Source organism: Triturus cristatus, chromosome 4_1 (genome assembly GCF_964204655.1).
Source record: "Triturus cristatus chromosome 4_1, aTriCri1.1, whole genome shotgun sequence".
Classification (NCBI taxonomy): domain Eukaryota; kingdom Metazoa; phylum Chordata; class Amphibia; order Caudata; family Salamandridae; genus Triturus; species Triturus cristatus.
In genome coordinates, this window is record NC_140585.1 from 142,219,015 (window position 1) to 142,243,095 (window position 24,081).

At 48.7% G+C, this 24,081-nt stretch overlaps 4 non-coding genes across 4 annotated transcripts; 2 read left to right on the forward strand and 2 right to left on the reverse strand.

The window, feature by feature from the left end:
* Window positions 1–12,114: 12,114 nt before the first annotated feature.
* Window positions 12,115–12,186, reverse strand: TRNAD-GUC (transfer RNA aspartic acid (anticodon GUC)). The gene has a single exon. It is a non-coding gene; the product is annotated as a tRNA-Asp (tRNA).
* Window positions 12,187–14,734: 2,548 nt separating this feature from the next.
* TRNAE-UUC (transfer RNA glutamic acid (anticodon UUC)) lies at window positions 14,735–14,806 on the forward strand. Its single transcript has one exon. It is a non-coding gene; the product is annotated as a tRNA-Glu (tRNA).
* A 728-nt stretch (window positions 14,807–15,534) lies between these two features.
* TRNAQ-UUG (transfer RNA glutamine (anticodon UUG)) lies at window positions 15,535–15,606 on the forward strand. Its single transcript has one exon. It is a non-coding gene; the product is annotated as a tRNA-Gln (tRNA).
* A 5,435-nt stretch (window positions 15,607–21,041) lies between these two features.
* On the reverse strand, window positions 21,042–21,114 carry TRNAF-GAA (transfer RNA phenylalanine (anticodon GAA)). The gene has a single exon. It is a non-coding gene; the product is annotated as a tRNA-Phe (tRNA).
* Between the last annotated feature and the right edge of the window lie 2,967 nt (window positions 21,115–24,081).

The window sequence follows — 24,081 nt, forward strand, 5'->3', positions numbered from 1 at the left end:
AGCTCCTTCACACCAAGACAGGGGCCACTGCCTCAACAAACACACACACACTCCTCCCTTCCAACAAACACACACTCCTCCCTCACACCTCACAACAACCTTCTCCCTCCTAGCACCTTCTAGCAGACGCTCTCAGCAGCGTTCTCAGCAGCATCACCTGATGCCAGAGTCACAGCAACCACTCCCAGGGCTGCTTCCTACGGGGCCCGCCTGGCTCTTCAGCCCAGGGGCCTCTGGTTCTGTCTAATGATGGGGGATTGCAGCGGGGGCTGCACACAGGGAGTGGGGTAGGGTGACCAACCGTCCGTAAATTTCAAGGACTTTCGTCCTTCTGTCCGTTGTCTGTGAAGGATTCTTTAATGGTCGTCATTTGTCCTTAATTTTAGCAGGGCACCGGTCGCACCACCCTAAAACCGGCACAGCTTCCACCCACCTCACTTGTTGACTCCGATGCTGTACCAAAGCTCAGATACCCAGCAGCATTGGAGAGGCACAGCGGGATGGCAACCCTCACACCTTCTGCCCTTGATGAGCTGTTAAGAGTTGCTTGAAGGTGACTGAGAGGGAGGGGCTGCAGCTTCAGGCGCAGGGGCATCTATTCAGATGCAAAAAGCCCTGAATGCATCATGTCTCTGCAATTTAGAGGGGCCTCACACATTCCCTTTCTGCCCACGGCCCCAAACATCCTAGAACCGGCCCGAGGCAGCACGTGGTTCTCATCACAGAGCAGAGCTTAATTACTGTTACTAAATTGTAAGCAAACCTCGGTTCTGCAAACATGTAGTCTATAATGTAATAAAATAAAGAAATGGCACAATCGCACCCACACTGATTAACAAAGTATGAAGGACAATCAGTGAAATCAGTTCTCTTGGAGTATCTCCTTTAAATACTGTACATCACAGTGGGGGATGGCAAACATTTTGGAAAGAGAACCTGTCTTCTCGTTGTCTTGTCTAGGAGGGGTGAGGAGTACTACCCCACCCTGGAGGGGCCAAGATGATACTTGAATACTGCATGCCCACCCCTGTGCCCACCCTGGTGGATCCTGTTCCCCCTCTTGTGTTGGCTCCTGCCCCCCCACCCCACCAGTGATGGCTCCTGTCCCCCCATGTGGTGGATCCTGTCCCCCCGCCTGTGATGGCTCATGTCCCCCCATGTGGTGGATCCTGTCCCCCCGCCCATGATAGTTTGGAGGGGAAAAAACACACGCGTGCCCCCTTAGCAAGTGGCAAACTGGTGGAAGTGCGCCCACCTACACAAATAAAACATTCCAGTTTAGAGGCAAAAACACACACGTGCCCCCTTAGCAAGTGGAAAACTTAGCAAGTGGCAAACTGGTAGAAGTGCACCCACCTACACAAATAAAACATGCCAGTCTGGAGGGAATAAAACATGCCCTCTGTGAGGCTCGAACTCACGACCTTCAGATTATGAGACTGACGCGCTGCCTACTGCGCTAAGAAGGCTTCGATCCTTCCCTTCGCACACTGATTATATAAACATGAAAAAGGTCAGAGGTATGGACATAGTGCTGTGACACTTGTGCAACAGTTTCACTTACTGCATTTATCACAGACTGAAAACTTTCATCGATTTTTATAATGTTCTTATTTCCTCTAGTTTTGTCTTTGTAGACTTCTGGTGAGAATTGAAACATTGACGCTTTTACAAAACACATCGGGCAATGAAGTCATCTTAATATTGAACTAAGAAAGCAAATGCACACTGGTGGAAAATGTACAAGAAAAGGGCCTGGAAATGCAATGTTTTCTTTTTCACAAGAGAGCAGAGTTCACTGACAACTGCTTCTTACAAATTACCCTCTCTACCGCCTCACGCTTACAGCCTCTCTACCGCCTCACGCTTACAGCCTCTCTACCGCCTCACTCTCACACATTACCCTCTCTACCGCCTCACTCTTGCACCCTCTCTACCGCCTCCCTCTTACACCCTATCTCCCACTTCACTCTTACACCCTCTCTACCGCCTCTCTCTCACACATTACCCTCTCTACCGCCTCACTCTTACACCCTCTCTACCGCCTCACGCTTACACCCTCTACCGCAGTGGTCGAAGAGGGGGAGAAAAAGTAGGGGAACTGTGGGCGGAGAATCAGAGGGCGGGAATAACCCAAGGATTGGCTCAGTGGGCGGAGCCAGAGGTGTGGCCAGAATGTGCAAATATTCTAATTTTTAATATTTGTTTGGCATTTCACTGCTTCTAATCACAGAATGTCCCAAATACGATAAAATGTGGAAGCACAAGCAATTTGTCTCCGAGCCATGGAGTTTGTCATCAGCATTTCTCCCTTTTTCCACAACAGCAGTTCAAACATGAATGGCAAAATATCCTAGTTTGCAAATGTTTTCTATATAACTCTGGCTCTGCCATATTTGCCTCATAATGCAAGATCTGTTGCATGATCTGATCATTTAAACTAATAAATTGTTTGTAGCTCAAACGCATCAAAAGTTAATAAAAAATGTGACTTGTTTTGCTGCGGAGTGGATGGCTTATTGCAAAGGTTGATTGATCACCTTTCTCACTGTTGCATTTGTATGTTACACTGGTGCTAATAAGGCAAAATCTTTCCAGAGACTGTTAGCATGTGTACACGCCAAAGTAATAAAATATCAGAAAATATACTGCATTACGGTGCAGCCTTTTTTTAAATGCATAATTTAGTCAACACTGTGGCACCATTTTGTCCTCCTTTGCTGCATATTTAATCCCAGTGACCCCACAGCAAGCAGCACATGTTAAAAGTGCTTGTGAATGAAGCAGAGAGACTGTGAAGTTTGCGAACTTAGTTTGGTGTGCGTGCCAAATTCTGCATTGCCAATCCCTGGTGAGTTGCAGCTACTATTTCTGAAACAAAGCCAATGGAGGAACCTATGGGTGAGGCAGACTGGCCTCAAGGGCAGGGCCGGCCTTAGCACTGGTGGTGCCCTGTGCATTAATGTTTGTTATTACCCTCTAATGGCCACCTCTGTCATGGATTCCCTCACTACCACCCTTTAACAGTGCCCCTCAAGTCTCCATAACCACACTCTCTCAGATGCATTTAATTTGATTTACAGCGCCACTCATACCAGTGTAAGGTGTCAGAGCACTTTACATCACACACATTACTCAGAGACAATCAATATGTGTGTAAATCACTGTATAGAAAATGTTATATAAGACTAAGGACTACAAGGTGTAGGAGTCACATGACAACCATACTACTAGGCGGTATAGTTTAATAGTGATTGGTCTGGAGAAACATAAACTCAGAATTTTAAAACATAATACCATGGTTGGGGGTTCTCTTTAATAATCAGAATTTATTTCTGTCCAAAAGAACCCTTTTTGCAAGATTTGGATAACCAAAGACTGGGGGAAAAAACATAATGCTCTAATTTATATCTTGCAGTTTGTATGCAGCTCTTAGATGACAGTTAATAGCGCACTATTCTATGTTAGGATTTTAACTTATAAACTGCAAGCAACAAAAGGATTTCTGTGACAAAAGCAGCAGCCCACTGACCTATTTACATTATGTGCACTTTGTGATCTGCATGGTACATGTTCTTTGCAGCAGGCACATTAACCCTATGTGCTATCTTTGCATGAGTCAAAACTTCCACTAGATAAAACTCCGCTCTCTCTCTAGGAAGAACATTAAACACCAGAGTCATCATGACATTTCTATTGTTGCCGAAAATTGCTGGAGGTCAGGAAGGAGGCAGCAAGTGCTTTTAAAACCTTAATATACTTGCAAACATAATGCCTCCACCCAAAGTCAGCGCCCGGTGACACCGGTTTCACTGCCCTACAGCTGGCCCTTCTCAAGTGTCCTGTGACCTCAGTGACAGAGTCACTGTTGTTCTTGGCTGTGCTGCTTCATAGGCCTGCTAGCAAGACTGGAGGTGAACTTCAGTATGGATTGTGGTGGACAAACCTTGAAGGTTAACCCAGACTTGCCAGTGCTAGGGTCCACCTGCTGGTGCTAAGACATCAGCGTTTCTAAGGTCTTGCGAAGCCTTCTAAGGTCTAGCATGGGATTGTGCTCTCTCAGGAGAGTCGTCTGGTGGGCTGGTTATTAAGGCTGAACCTGGTTCCCCAGTTCCAAATTCAGCAGCTCTGGCCATAGTGCCACATCCTCTCCCCCACTGAACACCATACTGCTCCACTGAGAAAAACTCACACTGCCTTCAACTACAACCCAATTGCTGCCGGCTATAAACACCTGTATGAGGCTCAATTTAAATGACGCAATAGACAAGAGCAATATGCGGCTGACAAAAAAAGTAACATCATCCTGGAAAAAGCAAACACTCATAGGGGGATGCGACATTTAGCAAACCATGTGAATTGTAAGCAGGAACAACATGGTTACCTTAACGCTTTTACATTCACTGTTCAGAAATCAGTGAGTGCTTTTGCCTGAAAAGTTAAGGACATGACTACAGGGCCTTGAATGGACCCATTTCAATGTCTATTGCTGATATCCTTACAAAACGTTAGCAGCATGGTAAAAAGACCACATCCCTGGATGCAGAGCTGCAGTACACATTTTGTTTTCCAATCCACACATTGCAGTACCTCCAGGATTGGTGCACTAGTTCCAAGCCCAGGGAAAACAAAGCCAAGACAACAAAAATAGCGCTTCACTCGCAAACTCTGTAAAAGTGGCGCTAATGTGTTTGGGTGTGAATAAAATCAATCTGGCCAGTTTGCTACCACTCTGTCTTACTTTATTTAGTTATTTTTCGTATTTTTAACCTTTTATTACAGATGCTGCACTTTGGAATTAAATACGACATTTCCAGCAAAAATTATTTTCTTTTTTGGATCCATTTCACAGGGGAGCAAATAAAAGAAAGGAGAGGAAAGAGAGTGAGAACCCCATCTTGAAGTCTCGGTATTCAGTAAGAGAAGAACTGCTAGACAGAAAGAGAGGGAAGACTGAAAGAGTTGGGGGGGGGGGCAGCTGAAGCAGCAGAGCAGAAGTGGACACTGTATTTTTCTTCTCTGAGCAAGAAGGAAAAGACAGAGTCCTGTTACTTCTCTGCCGCCCGTCCTCGAACGCCAGGAAACGCCGAGGTTTATTTAAAGGCGATGGTGATTTCTTGCGTCCCGGGACGCATTTTCAAAATAAAAAAGTAGGGGAACGGAATCTTTGGAATTGAAGAAGTAGGGGCACGCCGTGCCCATCCGATCCCACCCACTTCGACCACTGGTTTAAACACCAGAAGGTGACAAGAGGCATGTCCTCTCTGACCTATCAGAGCTCTTATATGCTGTGGGTGTAACAAAGATGGTAATAGGAGGAGACTGGGTTGAAATGCTGAGCCATTGTCAGCCCTTTCCCCTTTGCCCCTCGGCAGCATCGTCTCAACGTCAGTATCACCTCCTCTATAAAAGAGGTCTGCCTGGAATCAAGTCTGTGCGGGTCAGAGGGCAATCAGAGGTTACCGGGCCGTAGTTGTATCAAGGAGGGGTGTTTACCTCTGGTTCCTTGGGGCCTCCGTACTCTGGGCCCTCCAAACTAGGACTAAGACTAAGATGCGGTATTGTATTTTGTTTTTCTCTGCATAATTTTAACTGCACATTTTTCTTTCTATTGAACTTGGAAGCCGCATAGGCTGCTTCCTGTCCCGTTGTTACAAGAGAAGCAATATTTGAAACATTCTCTTGAAAGTTCTCTTTCGTTAACTTACCTATTCATGAGTTTGTGCGGCAGAGATTTGCAAAAGGTCTGTTCATCATGGGACAGCTCGGTGCGTTGTGCCCCTATGGCTGAGTATGTCAGTGTGTAATCTGTGTTGGCCAGGGGAGACTGAACTTCCCCATTCTGCTGCTCATCATTCTACCCATAAGTATATCCTCAAGGACTTGGTCCTCTCCACCTTCTCCTGCATTATTTGTCTTTGCCATCTCACGTTGTGTTGCAAGTGTGTGCAAAAGAGCCGACCTCACTTGTGTTACCAACAGTTCAGTTATACTGGACACGGACAAACGAAAGGTGGCTTGTTAGGTTAATGCCAGGTGGCACAATAGGAAGGACAAACGTTACCACACACTTTCGGCCAGCCTGAAGCCTTTGAAAAACCAGATGAAGCCGTCCGTCATTCAACAAACAATGCAATTGCTACTAGTTCACCAAAGCATTGACAAGTTGGAAAGGAAAGAAACGTCCTGGGTACTGGCATTCCTTGGACAGGCATACACATGAAAAACGGAAGCAGGAATTCAGTCACTGCGCAGCGGCGCTGTGTTGTACTGTGCGCTATGACTCAGTGATGTATTCCCAACCTAGTCCCAAAATAATAATAATAGAACAGGAAGAGGATAATCTGGTCCTCAAGTGTGATGAGAAATATCGCACAGGCAGAGGGTCATCTGTCCAATATAAAGTAAACGTCAGGAGGTCTGTTAGTCAAATCGACAGTCTGTATCAACATAGCATCGTGACATTTCAAAGAAACATTTCTAGTAAGGTGGCTGGTAATCAGTCATTTGACATCCAACAGCATATGGAAGGTCAGTCGCAAAATACTAAGGGGCTTATTTACAAGCCCCTTGCACCACTTTTGGGTCACTTTTCCCATGTTAACAGTGACGCAAAAGTGGTGCAAGGGGCTTGTAAATCTGCCCCTAAGAATCTCAATGAATCACAATACATTATATGACTGTTGGAAAACGAGGCAGTATCTGTGAGGCCTGCACAAATAACATGACTACATTTGTCCTTCACTGGGAACCAAACACCCAATTGTAGCACCTGACTCTCAGAGGGTAGCGTTGCAGAGCAGTCTGAGGCTTACTCAAGGGAGGTGGTGTGGGCTAGTAATCGCCATTGGCAGGTGCGCAGAAATAACACTCAATAATTGATTGTCCAGTCTGTACTTTGCTTTATAAAAGTAAGAGTACATTTATTAAACACACACACTACTCAATACTATGCACCAATTTACAAATATACATAAGCTGTTGGAATTACTTTGGGACATTGCATAACATCTCCACCCCTCCCGCGGGGGGGTGGGGTCTAGTACCACCACTCCCATGTATGCACATTATCTTGCCCCCAATGCAGGTAGTTGAACATAACCTGGAGCGAGGGCCCTGCGCACTGGCACCATCCCAGTGGCGACCCACCCCATTATCTCAACAAGCATTTAAAATAGGTGACCCTGCCTTGGTGACATATAACCCTGACTGAGCATTTCCCACTGACCATGCAGTATACACCTCTACATCTTAAGGGCTAGCAGTCTGGGTTCTTCACCTAAGAGCAGCAGCAAGAATACATGTGTAAGCATCACTTTAGAATGGCAGTACTCATCACATATGTGGATCATTAGAATGTATTGCAATTACAGCCCCTATAGGCATCACAGATGAAATCACAGGATTACGCATATACAGCCAAACACCCTAGCAGGAATGTCTGGCAACATAACTCCACTTTGCTTATAACATCACCTTACACAGGTAGTTCACATTACACTCGTGACTTCCAGTCCTTCTAAAAGAAATAACATTAATAAATGCATTTCTGGTGCAATTACATCTCTTCACCTCCTGGGGATGCCCTTCTCCAGACATCCCCTGCTCAGCCTTTCACTCCTTGATGCACTTCTCAGATCACCCCCAGCTGTAGAAGTTCCAGCCTAGGAGGTGATGATGCTTGTGCTGAGCCCTTTAGGGGTTATTCTTTTAGATCCCCAAGAAACTTGGGTGGGACTTCCATTTGTGTGCTGGGGGAGCCTGTATTGCTCCTACAGCTTCCACTGCATCCTGGCACACCTGTGGTGGTGACCCCGTCCTCCTGGGGTCGCCGCAGGCAGAAGAACCTCTGGCTGCCCTTCCAGATCGAGTAACGGCTCTTCTGCTGCTTAGGGGAGAGCCGCGATCATCCGGCTGGCGGCTTTGCCGCATTTTGCTCTTCGGTGGGGGGACCGGTTCCACCTGGACCCCCAGGGGATACTTTGTAGCTCAGGGAGCCCACCCCCAGCTGCTCTACCATGGGGAGTTCTTCTTGCGGCTCGGGGAGCTCACGCCCGGCCGCACTTCTTCTCGCGGTGGCCCGGTCCCACCTGGGCCCCCACAGTGTCACCTCGATGGGGAGCCACCTGGGGAGTCCACCCCAGGTGGCTCCCGCCGGCTCCCCGCATGGCCAGCACCCTCGCGTGCTGCTGCGGGAGCCGACACCACACTTCTGGTCTGCCCGCTCCGGCGGACAGACCCGGAGGCTCGCACCGGTCGGGCTGCCCTAGGGGGAGTGCGATGACACTCCCCCTCCTCCTGGCAGCCGTGGGGGAGTGCCGTCCTCCTTCCTCACTTTGGGGGCTCGGGGATGGGGTCCTGGGCCCCAGGGGCATTTCTTCACGGGCAGTGCGATAGCGCTCACTGGCTTGCCTTCTTCTCTGCCGGGGCCCGTATTTGGGATCCCGGGCCCCTCCTCCTACTTCACGGGGAGCGCAAAGGCGCTCCCCAGCTTGGGCTCATCTGCGGCGGGGCACGACGGCGCTCCCCACCTCCACCTCCTCACATGGGGCCCGGAGATGGGGTCCCGGGCCCCTGTACATCTTCGAGGGGGGCGCAATGGCGCTCCCCTCCCTCTGGAGTCTGCGGGGGCCAGGGTGGGCTCCTGGCACCCCACTCGGCTATTTTCACGGGGAGCACAACGACGCTCCCCATCTTGTTTTCCCCCTCTTCAGGGCCCAGAGATGGGGTCCCGGGCCCCAGATTCTTCTTCACGGGGGCGTGACGGCGCTCCCCGCCTCCTCTGCTGTTGCCGGGGGCCAGGGTGGGCTCCTGGCCACCCATTTTGGGGGACACTTCACGGGGAGCACAAAGGTGCTCCCCGACTTTACTTCGTGTTGGGGGAAGACCCCAGGACCTGAGCCACCCCGGGGGCATCTTCTAGACTGGCGGTGGAGCCCAACACGCTTCATCGTCGGTCAGCCAAAGGTCAAAGGTTGCCTACCTTCTGGAGACCCGATCTCAGCCCCCAGGAGACAGATCTTGTCGATTTCGGCCTCTTCTTGCTCCTGGTGGTGCTCCCCAACCACTGGGAGCACTCTCTTTCACCCTCCGGGTCTCTGAGAGGGGGGATTCAGCAGGGAGCTGTCTTCACTGGCTCCCTGCGCCAGTCTTTCGCCGGGCTCTCCTCCTGGGCCTCTCTTCATCATGCGCAGAGGCCCCTGCTTCTGCGCACTGGTCCTTGACTCTTCTCCTGGCGCTGTTCAGGATCCTGGAAGAGTCAGGGGGTCCCCCCATTCCAACTGCCCATTGCGCCAGGCTCCAGCCCCTTCTGCATCTCCAGAGCACCCCCCAGAGAGCTCCTCTTCCTGTGCAAGTTCTTTTAAGAAGTTGGGGAGGGGGCTGGCAGGAAGTCTCTATTTGACCTATCCCACAGTGACACATCACTTCTCAGCCCCTGCTCCCTCCTTCCTGCCCAGGCCTCTGGGTTGGTTCAAGATGGCGTCGTCCAGGGTCTCCTGCCACATGGTCTCTAAGAGCCCCTTCCCCCCAGGGCTGCCTTCGCCCTGGGGCAGCCTGGTGCCTGGCACCCAGTGATAGCTGCTGATGGATGAGCCTGTAGCTCCACCCATTTTCTCTTCCTTGGAGAGGAGGCCTTAGCTCGTGGAAGAAAGATTATCAATCCAGCCAGCTGAGGGCAGGCCCCAGCCAGGCCCTGATTATGGCAGACTCAGAGAAATATGACATTTCTGGATGACCCAAAAGCAGTACAAATATGACTTTGGACTCTGCAGAACACTTCTTCTCACACCTGTTACAGTGGACCTTAGTGCGTGTCTGGAATTTGTGGGCCTTAGGAAAGTAAAACTGGCCCATGTGCTCCCTATCCCCATAAGAGAATAATGGGATACACACTGTAAAGCACACTGACTTTCCCTGGCATGTTTCTTCACACCGTATAAAGCCCATTCTGCATAAGTCCTGCCACACCACTCTATCTGCACCTGCTTCTTGGCTGCGCACGCTAGTAATCTCCCCTGCGCAGCCCCTACACGTGTGCACACGCATGTACACATGTGTCTGCATGTAACCAGCCTGGTGTCCCTTACTCCAGCTGCTCTGCAGTGGCCTGGTCACCACTGGATTCAAGCTAGCCTGGCTGAGGAAGGGTGATGCCCTGAAACCAGTCCCAGGATGCTTCTTTCCGGTCCAGGGAGGACCTGGCTTGGCAGTTCGGGCTGGACTGTTCCCACAAGGAGCAGGGTGAAGACTGACTTGCATATGGCTGGGTCCAAACTGGGGTGGTGTGGTGAGCAAAAGAATGATGGATTAAACCCAGATCTTTGTGACTGGGGGTGAATGTTTGCATTGCCCAGCATTCCATCCATCAATTGTTTTTTTTGCACAAGCCAGGGGACTACCAGTAAAATCCCCATGCAGTCTCGTTCCTGGTGAGTTCACTGTGGGTGAGTCCCAACTTATGAGGGTCCCCCACAGTAAAAGCTCAATGATTAGGTGCTCAAAAAGCGAAACATACGGGCAGCCCATAGTGTCAGACCCACCCTCTAACAATGACAATCAAAGACAGCATATCAAAAAATAACAGCACTTCAAATGAATGCATTTGATGCAATACCAACCCCCTCCTTGTTGTGAGTCGGTGGACACCTATTCACATCTGGAGACCACCCTTGGTGTCCAGCAGGAGGCAGTGCACGAGAGCCAACTGCTCTCTGGCTACACTATAGTGTGGCTACCAGCACCAACACCAGGGACGTCACAAAAACTGGCGGCAATATACCTGATGCAACAAATAGGGGGAAGCACCAGCTGCCAGCTCCCCTATGACATTGTCATGCGCTCAATACCCTTGCCAAACCGGGGAACAATTCCTGCATCAACCCTAACCCTAGTCAGCATTACCTGCTATTGCTACAACGCAAAGCAATATCTGCTACCCCCCAAAATCTGAGGAGGGGAAACCTCCTCCAGCACTCACCTATTGATGTCCCTTCTGGGAATGCCCACCAACCGCTTATGTTACTCGCAGCTGCATCCTTCGCCCCTGGCTGGGGAGTCTCTGCTGGATGGATGGCTAAGTGAAAGGGTCAATGGAGAGAGAAAGGGAGGATGGATGGATGACTCCACCTAGTCACTCATCCTTCCAGATGAGTGACTGGGTGGATGGAGGAGTAAGTGAAAGGATGGCTGGATAGTTGAAAGGGTAAATGGTTGGATGGATGCATGAACGGATGGATGGGTGGAAGAGTGGATGGATGAGTGTACGGATGGATAGGGTGAAAGGGTGGATGGATGGATGAGTGAAATGATGGATAGAAGGATACATGATGGATAGGTTAGCAAATGGATGAATATGTTTGGATATGGATGGGCTTACTTATATACTATTGAACAACCTCCTCTGATGTGTCCGTAAAACGTACCTTTTGTCCTGAATTTTGACCTCTTGTCCTGAATTTCTGTCCTGAATTTTGGCCCTTTGTCCTGAATTTTTACACTCACCATCCTGAATTTGCACCCATGCCAGCTGGTCACCCTACTGGACAGGGTTTTACTTACAATGCAGGGACTTGTAGTCCTATCATGTCCCACTATAGAGGGTAAACACCGACCTGTGTTAGGTACTCAAGCCTGGACCTGGGGAGTATGAGATCTCTGATGAGGGTGGTGGGGCTGGGGCGTGCACGTCCGGGTCAGTAGTACTTTTACTTTCACAATGTGTCTGTGAGTCCTAAACCATTACGCTTAAATAGATAAAAGTGACACCTTCATATAAAACAATTCCCCATTCAGAGCCCGCCCCCAGTATTCCATTTATTTAGCATGAAAAATACTCGTTGATATGCCTTTTCCATGTAGTTCTTTGATTTTAATATCATATATGTTTATATAAATAATAAGCCTCAGTTACTTTTTCAAGAAAGCTTAAAAACGAAAAGACACAAAATGCTGTCCGAAAGGTAAAACACTTGGAAATATTTTAACTTGTAAAAGCCATAAATAAAAAAGGTATCAGCAAATTGTAATATCAGTATAACATTATAAATTGCATTTAAAAAAGGTTTCCCATGGACAAAATGTTTGCTTAGTTTAAAAACATGTTTTAAAAAGTACCTCCCCGTCGGGGAATTGAACCCCGGTCTCCCGCGTGACAGGCGGGGATACTGACCACTATACTAACGAGGAACAGATAGAATCGGTCGCTGAGCAGCTCCTCATAATCTGCTGCAACCCGCCCTGTTCTGCCTGTGCCTGATCTTTTTCATTGTCCAGCTCCTTCACACCAAGACAGGGGCCACAGCCTCAACAAACACACACACTCCTCCCTCCCAACAAACACACACTCCTCCTGCTCACACCTCACAAGAACCTTCTCACCTCCTAGCAGACGCTCTCAGCAGCGCTCTCAGCAGCATCACCTGATGCCAGAGTCACAGCAACCAGCTCCCAGGGCTGCTTCCGACTGGGCCCGGCCTGGCTCTTCAGCCCAGGGGCCCCTGGCTCTGTCTAATGATGAGGGATTGCAGGGGGGGGCTGCACATAGGGAGTGGGGAGGGAGACCCTCCCACCCCCCAGCCGGAGGAGTGAGCTGGGTTGTAAAGGAGAAGAGAGGAGGCAGGAAAAGCCCAGGTGTGTGAGTGTCTGAGAAAGAGGCGCTTTATATTGTGAAGCAGAGGAAAACAGTTAGGAGTTGGTAATAGTCCTTTCGAGCTGGGCCTAAGGATGTCAGTCAATCCACCACAATCCTCCGCTCTGCCAACTGAGCTATCGATGGCTCGGTGGAGGGGAGGTGACAAGGCGAGCCATCTACGTAGCTTTCTGTTCCGTATCACTTGATAAAGCTGCAAACCCGACAGATATTTAATTTATAGGGAAAATGGGTGAGCAGTGGCTGCTTGTGATGATATATTTCCATTTATTATTTTGGGGATCCAGAAGTTAATAATGGGGTTATATTATCTAGTTATATATGTATAGTGCTCAAACACCGTAATTTTCTTGGTATTGGATCAGAGTTAGTTTTGTTTTTTATTTATTTAGGGTGTCTCGTGTTTACTTTTGGATACATTATTGCTGTAGATTCTCAGTAACATTTTTATGGTGTTTTAAGAGTTAATTATTTTTGGTTCGGATGTTATTTGTTGCATTAAATACTTTAATATGTTTTTGCGGTTTGTGCATTTTAATTATAAAAATGGTATTCACCATGGGATCCAAAAGTTAATAAGGGGGTTATGTTATCTAGTTATATATATTTTAAACTTCATCAGGTGTTACATTCTATGTTTCTGGTCCGTAGGGACTGGTCCTTGTAATAGGATCTGTTTAATCACCAGAGGGTAACAAGAGGGGTGTCCCCTCTGACCTATCAGAGCTCCTATATGCTGTGAGTGTAACAAAGATGGTAATAGGAGGAGACTGGGTTGAAATGCTGAGCCATTGTCAGCCCTTGCCCCTTTGCCCCTCGGCAGCATCGTCTCAACGTCAGTACCACCTCCTCTATAAAAGAGGTCTGCCTGGAATCAAGTCTGTGCGGGTCAGAGGGCAACCAGAGGTTATCGGGCCGTAGTTGTATCAAAGAGGGGTGTTTACTTCTGGTTCCCTGGGGCCTCCGTACTCTGGGCCCCCAAACTAGGGACCAAGCCCCCCTTTTAACTCCTGACTCTCAGAATAACAAGACAGAGTAGCCAAAAGCTTATTTGGGGACCACATGTATGAAAGGAACAAATGGGGGAAAGAAACTGCACCCTGACCCTATTAGCGCACACTTTTTACATCCGGTGTAAACATAGATCTATATGTTGATGTATAACTTGTTTACATTTGACATGAATAAATATGGAAGCATTTGTACTTCTGAATGTTTCATGCTTGCCCACGCTGCAGTCGTATCCTGGCTATTTTTAAAAGTTTTCTCCATTCGGTTCTTTTAAATTGATGATGTCAAAAAGGAACAAAAACAACAGAGAATGCCTACAAATGTGTGTTTACTTGTTTTTAACCTCATATGTTTAGTTTTGTAAAAACACACCGCAGAGGCTCCGCTCCCCCTCCGCTCTCGCAGAAGGCAGGGCGGGATTATGCGGGGTCTGCGCCCCTCAAGGCTGCTGATGTCCCATCGCTACTCCATGGCCCTGTGGGCTGTGAGTGCTGCCCCCTGGCGGTCACCCTGTGCATGTGAAGATACCTGGGAAGAAGCCAGGGTGCACCTGAGCTGGTCCTCTGTATGAATCAATCGAGTGTCAGGACTGGGGTCGGTGCTGTTAGTAGGGGGAGAGGGGGTGTGACTGGAGCCCCTGAATGGCAGCCTGGGGCCTGTGACCGGTACAGGGAGAGAGTGTGGTTCAAGGAAGCAGCTGGACGGTAACTGGAGGGGGATCTGTGGGGCCCTCAGCCCGGTGAGGAGACTCAGGAGTGAAGGGGTGCCCTGGGGAGAGGGGCGTGGCCTTGTCTGGCTTGGGGGGGGGGCAGTAAGAGGCAAGGGGGGGGGGGCTGCTGCTGTCCTCTGGTCCTGGGCTCCCTGTCTGGAGAAGTTCCAGGGTTGTAAATAATGAGACATGAGCAGGTTGTTGCACAAATCATGACCCCTCATTCCTTCTGGTTTGTCAGGAGTGGGGTGTCTGTTACCGTCTTGGTCAGATCCAGAGAGTGGCAGTGTGGGGTGAAATATATAGAGTGGAATAGACAGGTTGGGCACGTCAAACATACACAGCTGTTCTGGCTGCAAACAGTCTCCCATATGGTCTAGCGGTTAGGATTCCTGGTTTTCACCCAGGCGGCCCGGGTTCGACTCCCGGTATGGGAAGATGACATATTTTACTATAGGGACATATTAAACTTCACTTATTTCCTACAAACCTAAAATCCCCTGAATATTAATAAATTTCACTTTCTTCTCCTCCGCTGCTATCAGTCTCAAGCCCTTTGAGGTTTGCACGACCGCACAGCTCCTGTTCCCGCCCCAGCCCCTGCTGCACAGCTGCTGTATATTAATGACCTGGAGGAACAAACGTCAGATGAATACTACGAAGGGTTATTCGTTGTTTGTCTTTTATTACACAACAAAGAGTACAGGTTATATATAAATAGCGCGTGGATTACAAAGCACCAGTTTCCTGTGCTCTCTCCGTGGAAAATGCGTGTTTATTTCCTGCTCCGCCCGTGCTACTGAAGAGGCGGTTTCAGACTCTGTTTTCTGACATCAATCCTGTGCCTTGTTGTGTTTTAGAGTCTGTTTTATGATATTAAACCTGCTCTGTGTGGATTTCTAGAAGATTACGATGTAGGAAGTTTCCGCCTTACACCAACTCTGAGCAAGTGAGAGTACTGCCCTAAAAGGACAGTTTAAAGCCCCAAATGTGTCCTTTCCCGTGTGTTTGGGTAAACAAAAGTTTGATGGATCGTGTTTTAAGGGCTTAATTGTGAAATAGACTTCTTTCGTGGCGCGTTTCACATACACTGCTGAGCAATAGAAAGTCTACAGGTGACCAATAGCAACAAGCTGTATCTTCAGATGATTGAAAAGTGACAGGCGGTTCCATGGTGTAATGGTTAGCACTCTGGACTTTGAATCCAGCGATCCGAGTTCAAATCTCGGTGGGACCTGAGTTTTCTTTACTATTTACTTCATTTGTTTTGTTTTATTCAAGGTATTGAGCAGGGACCAGTGAGGCCATTTCTCTCTCTCAGATGACCCCTCCCTTCCTGTTTTCATCCTCCTGGTCTCTGTGGGGCAGATTTACAAGCCCCTTGCGGCATTTTTGCGCCGCAGTTGCGTCACTTTTTGTGACGCAGCAGCAGCGTAAAAATGCGGCCCATTTACAACGTGACGCATCTAGGGAGCCCTGCGTCACATTATACCTGTGTCAGGTATAATGTATGTAGGGTGGGCGTTCCAACGCAAAAAAAGCCTCGTAGAAGTGATGCAGTGAAATCTAGAACATTTCACTGCGCCACTTCTAGGACGCCACTGCGTAAAATTTTTACACCTGCTTGAAGCAGGCATAAGGAGTGACGCGGCACAATGAAGATAGGCATCCTCCTGCATTGCTGGAGTTGCGTCATGCTTGCGACACGACTCCAGCAATGCGTGACTTTTGCGTCAACAGATACATCAGAATATCTGACGCATCTGTCAATCCTTGCTCCGTATTGCAAATACAGCGCATCCATAGTGGCGCAAGGGTTTCTCAAAGTGGCACAGGGAAAGTGATGCATCTTCACAGATGCGTCACTTTCTTGTAAATCTGCCCCATTATCTTTAGGAGGTGCTGGGCGTCACGTGATGCTCCACACAGGTGTTTTATCATTCCTGGGGCAGATTTACAAGCCCCTTGCACCACTTTTGCTTCACTTTTCCCATGTTAAAAGTGACGCAAAAGTGGCGCAAGGGGCTTGTAAATAAGCCACCCTGTGTCTGGTGTGTGGACACCTTTGTCCTGTGGCTGCACAGCAGTAACACGCACAGTGTGGACTTGACTCCACGCACCCTCCACGCCGCATAACTCACAAGGAGATACACAGACAGCAAAGCAGATATAAATTTGAAATGTTCTTTCTTTTATTTCTGCACTTTCTTGGTAACTATTCAACATATGAAGGGAGATGACAAAAACACTGAAATTGAATCTGTTCCTCACATAAAGCGCAGTGTGCCAATGTTTACGCTAACAGCAAAAAAAAGATAGAAGATGCGTCTAAAGCAATATTTTCACTGGATAATGGCCCTGGGCCCCTGATGGACGGATCAGGTGGACCAGACTTCCCCATCACCAAAGAGAGACACTGTCTGGAGATGTCAAGACTGACCGTCCTCTAGTGACCAATGGAGGATACTACACCCAACGGAAAGAGACTAGAGGCTAATTTACTAGACCCCCTGCGCCGCCGGTGCATCACTTTTAACAAGGGGCTTGTAAATAAACATTTACCATGTGTGTCCAAGGAACAGGCTGACGTATCAACGCTTTATACTACCGGCGATACTCCTACCAAGATAGAAGGAAGCATCCATTATTACCAATGACATATCATGACATGACCCAACTGGAGATAGACGGGGCACTCATGACGTATAAATCTGTTCTTTACAAACTTCCTGCACACAAAATTAAATTCCGCTCACATTGGAACGCCCCCCTGCATACATTATACCTGGCGCAGGTATAATGTGGCACAGGGGTTTACAAAGTGACGCATCTACCTAGATGCATCACTTTGTAAATATGGAGCAACAAGGCTCATTTTGTTACGCCGCTGCTGCGTCACAAAAAGTGACGCACTGGTGGCGCAAAAGTGACACAAGGGCTCATAAATAAGCCCCTGAGTCCCTAGCAATGGCAGGGTACGGATACACTGGCCCCCTAGGCCTGAAGGAGGGGGTGGGGGGTTCCAGAGGCACAGCCCTGAGGCCAAAAACATTTTTGTAAATGCTTCCGCAAATCTACTGAGGATCCGCAAATCCACAGTAATTTATTTTTTTAAGTGCGGGCTCCTGTGCTCTCAAAGCAAAGCCATTGGGTTGAGCTGGGATATGGGGGGCTGGCACAATTAATTTTATAGGGGAGGGGGCTTGCGACCCTCCCCCCCCTCCTCCAGCCTTCCTGAGGTCCCGGGGACCGATGGTGAAGTTGCATTGAGTGTGTCTGGCTCCTGGTCTGCCCTAGTGGGGTTGTGCTTGACTGTCATTCACTGGATGTGATTGTGTCTTCAGGCTGCAAGTCACATCGACTGAGAGAGAGTGAGCCCAGGGCTGTCATTCAATAAGTGCGACTGAGCATAAGGTGAATCTCTCAGACTATTTAGTGGGATTGTGCTGGAAGGAGGTATAACTGTGAGAAAAGTAAATAATTAAAATCGGGGATAAATGAAGGACAGGAAGGGGGGGGGGAGTGAAGTTATTGAAGGAAGAGCAGAAAAAAGGTCTATGTTGTTAAAGCCACGTTTTATTTTCTCAACTTTTCCAAGACTTCTTAGTCAAAAAAAACCTCCGCAGAAACCCGGGATCCAATCAGGAACCTTTAGATCTTCAGTCTAACCTCTCCCAACTGAGCTATTTCGGCCTCATTGGATACCATCATGTGACTGATTCTTGTGAAGGCACCATGGAAGAAGTTCTGTAAATCCCTGAAGAGCTTAAAGCACTCCTCCCCAGGTTCATGGGTCTCCTCGCCAGGTTCACAAGTCTCATCGCCAGGTTCACGGGTCTAATCCCAGGTTCACAAATCTCATCGCCAGGTTTACACGTCTCATTCCAGGTTCACGGGTCTAATCCCTGGTTCACAAGTTTCCGATCCAGGTTCACAAGTCTCATCGCCAGGTTCACAAGTCTCATCGCCAGGTTCACGGGTCTAATCCCAGGTTCACAAGTCTCATCGCCAGGTTCACACTTCTCATCCCAGGTTCACACGTCGCATCCCAGGTTCACAGGTCTCATCCCAGATTCACAGTTCTCATCCCAGGTTCACAAGTCTCATTGACAGGTTCAGGGGTCTCATCGCCAGGTTCACATGTCTCATTGCCAGGTTCACACGTCTCATCCCAGGTTCACAGGTCTCATCCCAGGTTCAGGGGTCTCATCAACAGGTTCACACGTCTCATCACCAGGTTCACTGGTCTCATCCGAGGTTCACACATATCATCGCCAGGTTCACACGTCTCATCCCAGGTTCACAGGTCTCATCCCAGGTTCACAAGTCTCATCGACAGGTTCAGGGGTCTCATTGACAGGTTCACAGGTCTCATCCCAGGTTCACAGGTCTCATCCCAGGTTCACAATTCTCATCGACAGGTTCAGGGGTCTCAATGACAGGTTCACAGGTCTCATCGCCAGGTTCACAGGTCTCATCGCTGGTTCACAGGTCTCATCTCAGGTTCACAAGTCTCATCGACAGGTTCAGGGGTCTCGTCGACAGGTTCACTGGTCTCATCACCAGGTTCACTGGTCACATCACCAGGTTCACTGGTCTCATCCCAGGTTCACATGTCTCATCACCAGGTTCACACGTCTCATCCCAGGTTCACAGGTCTCATCCCAGGTTCACAATTCTCATCGACAGGCTCAGGGATCTCATCGACAGCTTCACAGGTCTCATCGCCAGGTTCATAGGGCTCAACCCATGTTCACAGGTCTCATCCCAGGTTCACAGGTGTGTTTTCTTCTTCTGCTTTTATAATGCATTTTCCTGCATGATGCGTGGGAATTGCAGGGCTGTCACTGGTTATCAATGATTTTTGTGTCGTGATTAAGGGTGGGCGTAGTGGGCGTAGTGGGGCTACGTGAAGCAGCACGTAGTGTGCCCAAATCTACGCACACTACGCGCTTCGCGTAGCCCCACTACGTGCCACCCACCTCCCGCCCGCCCTCCTTTTAAATAATATCATCAATGTAAAATAAATTAAAGTAAAGAGACTTACCTTAAGCGCGGCGTCTCCGGGGCTCCCTCTTCTTCGTTTCTAATTTCTTCTGACAAATGCGCATGCGCGGACGCCCGCGCATGCGCATTTCTCGCAAGAAATGCGCATGCGCGGGTGTCCGCGCATGCGCATTTGCCAGAAGAAATTAGAAACGAGAAAGAGGGAGCCCCGGAGACGCCGCGCTTAAGGTAAGTCGCTTTACTTTAATTTATTTTTCATTGCTGATATTATTTAAAAGGAGGGCAGGCGGGAGGTGGGTGGCGGGTGGCAGGCAGCTACGCTTCGCCCTCGGCGTGTGCGTAGCGCTGCCCTGCTTCGCCTACTTCGGAAAGTGCGAAGCAGGCAGCGCTACGTACACTACGTGGGCGAAGCGTAGTGCTACGCCCGGGGTTAGTCGTGATTGGCGTCATCGCAACATTTTTCGCGTTTGTGTTTTGCATTTTTGCGGTGTTGCGTTGATTTTAACGCTGTCATTTGATGCATTATTGTGGGACTATTGCATGGTGCCGCCGGGTTGAGAATACTACGTTAACACGGAGTTGTTTTCCCGCGATAGACTGCGATATGCAAAGTTGTGTTAAGCTAATTTTGTGATAATTATCATACGCTCTTGAGAATGTGCCCCTTAATGTCTTAAATCTATTTATTTGCAAGTAAAATTACACCAGTATGGTGCAAAATAATATGGGGGTAAACATGCTTCAGGGGCGGGTCTATGTCAAAGGGCTGTAATGCCATGGAAAGTTTGTGTCCTCCAACAAACTTGTGACATTGAAGCTATTCCCAGACTTTTTCAGAATTTGTCCTCACCCGGGAGATAGCTTGTGATTTAATCTTCCAAGGGCTGGAATAAACCTCATCTATAGTAGTAAAAAGAGGGGAACACCCCAAACTTTGATGGGATTGTAGAGGAAGGGGTTAAATATTTTCAACACGGAGGAGAAAAATAGCATATTAGGAAATGCAAATGTACTTTTTGGCAAGCACAATTAGGAATGTGTGTTGGAACTTAAGTTTGTGAGTACCTTAGGAAGCTGAAACCCTCACAGCTTCTAATGAGTAATCGTAGAATTCTTTGAGAATCCAAACTGTTCCTAAATAGAGACCCAAACATAGTTGCAAATCTACAGGTGTAGATTTACAATTTCTTTGTTGATTTGGGTCCTCCATTCTTAAATCTACCTACAAATCGTATTTTTTCTAAGCAGACAAAAATAAATATGGCTCCCATTTATTGATGTGTTAAAGACCTCAGCAGTCATTGTTTCTTACATTTCTTCATTGGCCTCTTTTCCCTTCTTGGTCATGTTTGTTATTTTCCCTTCCTTCACCCTTGTTTCCTCTGTTACATACTCCTCCTCCCCTCTCCCTCTGCTCTTCCTAGCTTTATTCTTACATCCTTCTTTTCCCCTTCCTTCCTCTTCTCCCTTCTTTCATCTTTCACTCTGCTTCCCACTCCATCATTGCTCTTTATTTCTGCCTCTCTTTATTTTCCATTGGTTTCTTTGATCCACTTTGATCTGCTTTCATTAACTAATTTTTATTTCTGAACTAAAAAATATTAATTAAAATAACATTCACTAATGTAAATTTCATACATTTTATAATCGACAACAAAAAGCTTCTGCCGAAACCCGGGATCGAACCAGGGACCTTTAGATCTTCAGTCTAACGCTCTCCCAACTGAGCTATTTCGGCCTCATTGGAAAGCAGTGTGTGACCAATTCTTGTGAAGACACCATGGAAGAAGTCTTAAACATCCCTGAAGAGCTTAAAGCACTCCTCTCCAGGTTCATGGGTCTCATCCCAGGTTCACAGGTCTCATCGCCAGGTTCATAGGACGCATCCCAGGTTCACAGGTCTCATCCCAGGTTCACAGGTCTCATCGCTAGGTTCACAGGTGTCATTCACCACCATCACCTCCACCCTTACACTGACAGAGGCCTCGCTGGGGGTCGCTGCTCTCCTCCCAAGAGTGAAGACCAGACACACAGCTGACATTTTAAGCAGTCACGTCATCGACACCGTGACCCTTCCCAAAGCGTAACTAAATCCAAGCAGGTAAAACTGCACCCACCCTAACCCCAGCCCCTCCCTCCCTCCCTGGTGCCTCTCAGAGAGACCTCAATCACTCCCTCCGCACCGACCCCCTTTCCAATCCTAGTGCCCCTCAGAGCAGGGGCGTAACAAAGGCTTACCATACTGGAGGGGGTCCTTCAGCATTTCTTGCAAGGGGGCCCCTTCACTTTTTGTTACGCTACTGCCTCAGAGAGACGTCAATCACTCCCTCCACACCTATTACCTTCCCGGTGCCCCTCTGAGAGACCTCAATCAGTCCTTTCGCACAACCCCCTTCTCATCAGGGTCTGTTCGGTGTCTGACACGTCAGACCTCAATCAGCCCCTCCACACCGACCCCCTTCTCATCAGGGTCTGTTCGGTGTCTGACACGTCAGACCTCAATCAGTCCTTCCACACCGACCCCCCTTCTCATCAGGGTTTGTTCGTGTCTGACCCGTCAGACCTCAATCAGCCCCCCCACACCGCCCGCTTCTCCTCAGGGTCTGTTCGGTGTCTGACCCGTCAGACCTCAATCAGTCCCTCCACACCGCCCCCTTCTCATCAGGGTCTGTTTGGCGTCTGACCCGTTAGACCTCAACCAGTCCCTCCACACCGCCCGCTTCTCCTCAGGGTCTGTTCGGTGTCTGACACGTCAGACCTCAATCAGTCCTTCCACACCGACCCCCCTTCTCATCAGGGTTTGTTCGTGTCTGACCCGTCAGACCTCAATCAGCCCCCCCACACCGCCCGCTTCTCAACAGGGTCTGTTCGGTGTCTGACCCGTCAGACCTCAATCAGCCCCTCCACACCGACCCCCTTCTCATCAGGGTTTGTTCGTGTCTGACCCGTTAGACCTCAACCAGTCCCTCCACACCGCCCGCTTCTCCTCAGGGTCTGTTCGGTGTCTGACACGTCAGACCTCAATCAGTCCCTCCACACCGCCCCCTTCTCATCAGGGTCTGTTCGGTGTCTGACCCGTCAGACCTCAATCACCGGATGATTCAGGCGTCACCTCCCGGGTGTCACCGGCCTCACACATGGCCTCCTCCTTCACTAGGACGGCCCGTTCCTGTTACCGCCCCCATGTATGCATGTGTATAGACATGTGCAGGGGATGGGGCCTGTCCTGAGCCCTGCTGCTGGTGTCTCACAATCCCCTCACACTTCCCAGTGTGTCTCACACTCGTGTGCACTCCCACGGCTCACTCTGCTGTTCCCCAGAGTGTGGTTTTCACACGTTGGCAGACCCCATATAATGTTCATCTCATGCTGATTGGCGGGCCGCTGCCTCACCGCCTCCTCCCCCTTCAAACATGCCCCCCTCCTCCTCCAGCTGTTTCTGCGGTTGTCACTTTGGTCGGGGCTTAGATTCTTGCTCTCAGTGAGGCAGGACTCGGGATCAAATCCAAAATCACACAGGTTTTTCCAAAATCAGATTTTTCCTGATTCCTCTCTTTTCCATTTCCCGAAAGATGACTTTAAAAACAAGCATTTGCAATGCAATAGGTCTCGCATTTATAGGAGTTTGAGCTATTGGCATTGTAAATGACAATGCTTTTTATTTAAGTTTGGGTTTTTTAAAACATAAATAAAAGGCACTGTCATTTATAATGCCAATAGCTCAAACTCGTATAACTGCGAGACCTATTGCATTGCAAATGCTTGTTTACTATTTGATCTATTGAACCACTTGGGTCCAATGTGACGCTTCAGTGCTTTATATTGAGGGGAGACATTCGACCCTTTTATGTATGTGGGTTGGTTGTTTTTGTCTGCTATGTTGGTTTCTTCACCTCTGTTTTTCCTGCCTGCATATTTACTATATCAGGGGCCCTCTTCTTCTTTTTGATGAGTGTTTCCCCCGCCTGGCAGGGATGACGCCCCAGCACAGGGTGCATATGCCAAGTGTGAGGGAGGGCAAGCAGAGGGAGCTGTATTACAGGGCCCTGCCAGGCACACAAGCAGCAGCCTGGTGGGGTAACACGAGGAGAGGGATGGGTAGGAAACGGTGCAGCGTTCAGTGGTCTGACATTGTGTGTAATTAAAGGCACTACTTCTCAGATGCTCACATCCGCGAAATGCCATGTGTTGCTACCAACACTTGATGTACAGATCTGGGAGCCAATCCTTAAATCCATCTAAACCTCAGTTGGGGATGTGTGTGTCTTTCTTTATGTGGGGACATGAGGCCCTTGCCAGACAGCTAAAGCAGGCTGTAGGCAAGACATCTACTGCCCAACTTCTGATGTTGGAAAACATTTGTTAGGACAGTAGCCTATGAATTTTCAGCATTTCTAAGGGTAGCGCATGGCACTTTATGATTTAGCATTTTCAAATAAAGTACGGCCCTTGTCCAATTCTTTGCTTTTTAGAAGGTACAAACAATTATGAAACGCTTTATGCTCCGCTCCAGATGTTTTAAATTAACAACAATTTGAACCATAATCCCAGTTAGTAGAGTAGACTGTCGAGCTCTCTCATCCTCTAGCAGCAGTCATTGGAAACTGTCATGGGGTCATCTAGTGAGGCCCAGGCCGTTTTAACATGTGATGTGAATACACCGCCGCATGTCCTGAAATCTGACAGATGTTTCCGCACGCTCGGT